The following is a 5605-nucleotide window of genomic DNA, read 5'->3' on the forward strand; positions in this document are numbered from 1 at the left end:
TGGAGGGGCGATGGGCTCTGATTGGGAGTACGAGACATTCGGATGGCTAGTGTTGGGTCTGCAGGGTGGCTTAATATGGGCCGTTGGGTTCTGATTCGAATATTTCTATTTCCTCTCTTTCCAACAGGAAGTTTTGATCTATTACTTATTATTATAACGTAGGCCTAAATAGATGGGTCTGTAAACTCTAGGCCCAAATTCATTGGGCTCACTTAAGATCCAGTCCAAATACATTGGGCACAATGCAATAGTCAACAGAACTAGCTCATATGGTGTGCCTCAAGATGGCGGGGTTGTGAATTACAATAGAATAATATTACACATAATTCTCTGTAAATTTCATATGTTAGTCTTTGGGGAACAATTTTTTCTTAAATCCAGTTTTCCAGAAAAAATAAAATAGAAAATCAAATGTCATATGGAAAGCTGCAAGCCCTTTTTGAACATTGTGGTTTCAATTCAACAACTCATAAATCTTCGCACATATGGTTTTGAAAGAAAGAGGATCCAAGTATCAGTGGAACTGGATAAAATCATTAGATTCCAGTAAAAATTAAGTCAGAACAAGAATCAATTAGAGCAGGCAAAGGTACATAGTGACAGAAAATTCAGCAGAATTAAAATCTAAATTAGAAGGGCAAAATTTCTACAGAGTTTCATCTGAAATATAAAATACTACAAACTCCTAATTAGCTCATACGTCAGGAATTACCATTCTGTTTGTTGCCTAGACTCTTGGTTTGACACAAGGCCAGCCATCTGAGAGACCTGTAGGATCAATCCATCAATGTCAACTGGGAGAAGAAGCTTTCGCCAGAGACATCCTGTGGAGATGACCTCTGGTGGTTGAATAATCATCACTATATCATTATTCTGATGCACCATTCCAATTACAGTCACACAGCTGCCTTCCTGGACATACCTGCCAAAATTTAAGGGATTTTGCAGTATATCAGTTATAAAGAATAAAAGCCCAGAGAGAGAGAGAAGTGATAAAGAATAATGCAGACTTAGTAGGAAATTTAAGCCTCCATTAGAACAAATGAGTTACCCTTCTTCAAGACGTAGTAAACGCGCTTCTTCTGAGAGGTTTCTGTCTCTTAACCATTTCCTCAGATCAGGTGATAAAGTTCTGCAATGTCTGGTAGTATTCACAAGTTTGCTCTCAATGACCAAGGGAATAACTTTACAATCAGAACCAGCTTTCACCAGAGCTCTTACACCAGACTTTCTGTCTGTTATGTAAAAGTCAGTGGCGGACCTCTGTCAGGAGGAAAGACCAAGAAGGATTAAATTCCACAATCATATCAAATTTTCTAAATATAAGGAGGTGACAAGTATTTTTAATTCAAATAAGCCAATTACAAGGCAGGAAAACTACATTATGATATAATAGTGAGATGCTGGAAGTCCTGTTGATTTAATTAATGAGAATTTGATTTCATAATGACTTTGGAATTTGACATTATACCATCACTTGTGTAATGAGGTCTATTGATTTCCTTTTTCTACATCGACCGATATTATGATCATGTCAATCCTTTGTCCTATGCTGCACAAGTAAGAGTAAGAGGGGAGATTGCTAGGTTCTTGAATATAGCACGATATGTTTCAAAGTGTCTCATCTATAAAGATAGTAGATGTTCGAATCCTCAGGTAGATATTATGTCATCTATACATTTGCTGTTTTACTTCTAATGTCTGGAGAACCAAACAAGGCAGTAAGATATAAAGTTAGATATCTAACAAGGCAGTAAGATATAAAGCTAGATATCTAACAATGCAGCATCCATTTTTCCATCTTATTGATCCTTAACAGTTCTGACAATGCATTGCACACAATAATAAGACCTTTACTGTTACCAGAATAATCTCTGTAGTTTGAAAAGATATAGTATAGTAATTGTAGATATCTAAGGTAGATTTTCACTTGTAGGCCGAGTAAGCTGAGAAAACTAACAAGAGCAGATTAGGGGTGGAACCAGAGACTTGAGAAGGTCAAAGGCACCAGGCTGACACTACATAAAAGGGGAGCAAGGGGGGGCGTTGGGAATGGGGGATGCAGTGAACTCAAGCTCAACTCAAAAAAAGAAAACAAATACAATCCAAATAGTTGTCAAATCCATGCAAATATTTATTGCAGTAACTCAATTCATAAAGTCCCTCTTACAGATTCTACACACTCAGCTTCTATAATAGCCTCACCTCATGTTTTATTGTAAGGTTAATAACTTTTTTGATACATAGGTTTTGAGGTTTTTTAATTTTTTTCCCTAGTTTTTAAAACATGACAAAATTAGTACCTCAGATTTTGGAAAAGACCAAATCACCACCTCCAGTTTGAAAAATTCTATGGGGGTGGCCAAACCACCCCCAGTTTGACCTTAAGGGTGGCTCCCAATGGCCAAAAAGGGGGTGGCCAAAACCACTCCCATGGCCCTTGGGGGTGGCTCAGGCCTTGGGGGTGGCCTAAGGGGGTGGTTCGGCCACCCCCATATAATTTTTTAAATTGGAGGTAGTGATTCGGTCTTTTCCAAAATCTGAGGTATTAATTTTGTCATGTTTTAAAACCTAGGGGGAAAAATTAAAAAATCTCAAAATCCAAGTACCAACAAAGTTATTAGCCCTTTATTGTATGATAATAGTATTTGTCACACAGTGATGTTCAAGATAATAAAGATTAAAGAAGCAATCCAACGTAAACATAAACATATAAGCAAAGCCCATGTTTGTCAAAGCATCCCATTCTTTATAATACATAATGCGGAGCAAGCAAAAAACAACATATGCACAAAAGAAGCACAAAGAAAAAAAAGGATATCAGGTAAATTAGTAACAAGACTTGGAAAAGTAGAGCTAAACTCAATTGCGAGACGTTAAAACGTAGACCAGAATCATTTTATCTTAGGTGCTGCAATGTCCAGTATAAATGTGTCAAATTCAAGTTGAATGTCGTAAAAGGTGAAGAGGAAGTGAAAGTTAGGTAGAGTGAGGTTGTGATGGAGATAACCAGAAAATTGTAAGGCACAATGCCAATAAGATGTTTTGGAGCAAGTAGAGGTTGTCTTGAATTGAGTTGAAATATTCTGTTTTTGTGGAGTTTTTCTTCACCACAAGTTACTTGAAAACAGTCATCAAGATTATAGTGACCTTAATGTAATACATAAAATTGATTCAAGGTCTAAAATAGACATGGAAACAAATGACGCCAGTCATCAACCTCCTACAAGATCAACATCATACTCAATCCAATTAGGACAACCAACAGTTTATTAATACCAAAATAGGGTGAATGGCTTAAGTAGACTTTATGCACCTCACAATATGCCAAACTCCATTGAAAGCATGATTTCTTAAGATTCACTGGTGTGAGATCAAACCCTCGGTACTCATACAAAAGAGTAGATGCATAGATACATCTGGTAGCCCTTTCATAGGAAGATTCCAGGGCAACACTCCCACATGATGCAAGCTGAAATCATCAGAATTATAAAAGAATTGGTCTCCACCAGGTAGAAGGAAAATGTTACCTGGCTAATAGAATACAGCACATAATGGATGATAGACGAGAATAAAAGAGGAAATTAACATGAAAATAAACAGAATTAGCTAACGTGATGGAAAAGTCTGCATGTTCAGAGACATGATTAATCAGCACAGTCAGCATGTCAAATGATATTAATCTGCACAATCAGCATGTCAGATGATATGATTCCAATACTCAGTTCATCATGATGTTCCTGACAAGAGCTATTTTCCTCACAAGAAACATAAAGCGTATCTATCATAATTTCCCAATCACATGAAAAGTCAAGAGTGTGAAGAGCATGTTCTAAACAAAGCATTCATATCTAGAAAATACTTGCTTTGGTTCCAAAAATATGAAGTCTCTATCTCCAATCAGTACAAGTGAAATGTTAGTACAAGTGAAATGAAAATTGGCTTAAATAGAATAAATTTTCAATTTTATTTAATATTTCTCGTTAAATCACATATAGAAGGAACAAAGTGAATCCAAAGACAACAACACTAACAGTTAATAGAAGTTTATGATAAGACAGACATTCATCCCTCAGATTGTTTCTTTACCAATCTTCTATATCTTCATACGTGAGAAGCTCGAAACACTTCACTCATAAATCCTCAAAATTCTGGTTCATAGCTTTCAACCACATCCTCTGATCTTATCCCCATTAAAAAGTACAAATAAATAGACTTTCCTCCAAACAATTGCAAAACAAAAACGACGGTAGAGGAAACCAGTTTTCAGTCATAACTTCTTCATTTTAGAAGACCAAAAAACAGAAAAACCTCCAGCCTGCCAAGACTAATTGATTTATCTGGCTGAGCTGAGTTGATTTCTTCTTTTACTTTTCTCTCATTTTTTGGAATTAAAAACAACAGAAACTATGAGACTATAGCTTCAGTTTGACATTATTTGCTCCATTTTTTTGGCAGCTCATTAGAGGGGAAGTGTTTCAAAGTCCATTAATTTACCACTATCTTTGTCCACATAAAACAATAACAAACTAATAGTCACAATTGAGAGAGAGAGAGAGAGAGAGAGAGAGAGCCCGGTAAAAATAACAAAACTTTCTAACAATGCCCATGATTTGATAGAAGGAAATGCACAATTTTTCCATTCCATTTCATTTTTAGCCGGAGGTTCAGACTCTGATTGCTTTTACTTATCTTTTCGAAAAACCCAAAAGAAAACTAACATAACACTGCCAATTTCATGTTTCATCTCCTTCCCTCTTATTTTCACAGCAACCAACCAGAACCCAAAACCATTCACCCAAAAAAAGAAAAATGCACACCATAAAGAACCCATTAAAAGAAAAGAATTAACAGAGAGGAAGAGAGAAATAGTTGGTACCCCAGTGATCTTAACGAGCTGTCCCTCACGAGCCATCCTAAGGTCAGACTGAGGAAGAGAGCGAAGAAAGAAAAGAATTGCGCCATTGCTCTTCCACTGAAGGGTGTTCCAGACTATAAAGGCGATGACCAGAGCCGAGAGCACAAGTAAGGAGACAAAGAAGAGGGCGTTGTGGACCGCAATGAGTATGAAAACGGAGACAGAGAGACCCAGAAGGAAGATGGGTATGAGAATGTAGAAGAATAGAGGAGGAATGGGATTGCAAGTACAGCAGTGCTGGTCTTCTAGAGCTGCATCAGAGAGGTCGTTCATCACTCTCTCTTTCCGTGTCTCTTGACTCTCAGCCTTTGCTGAACCAGTGAGAGACTTGCAACTTGCAAGAGAGAGCGTGAGGGGTTTAGTACAAGTACGACGACGTTCTACTTGGCTTTTAGAACCCCTCGCAAGCAAACGACGTCCAGAATCCTTCTGTGAACGATTCATTTTTGTTGCCGTTTTGAAATCTATCTAAAGGAATTGGCATAGGTCTTATGTTGCAATCATTTATTAACTTTCAAAGTTTTGTAACACCCCCACACATAATTAACTAGTGATTATTTTAAAAAGTTATCAATTTACCACGACTTTTTAAATATTGTAAGCGTGGGAATTTTTTTTTATTATTATTATTTTTAAGGAAAACTCAGGATTCAATTAATAAGAGGAAAACCTTGCTAAGCAAGAACA

At 36.9% G+C, this 5605-nt stretch overlaps 1 pseudogene; it reads right to left on the minus strand.

Annotated features, from left to right (window-relative positions):
- Positions 1-514: 514 nt before the first annotated feature.
- LOC132186619 (uncharacterized membrane protein At1g16860-like) lies at positions 515-5362 on the minus strand (annotated as a pseudogene).
- Between the last annotated feature and the right edge of the window lie 243 nt (positions 5363-5605).

This window comes from Corylus avellana, chromosome ca7 (assembly GCF_901000735.1).
Source record: "Corylus avellana chromosome ca7, CavTom2PMs-1.0".
Classification (NCBI taxonomy): Eukaryota; Viridiplantae; Streptophyta; class Magnoliopsida; order Fagales; family Betulaceae; genus Corylus; species Corylus avellana.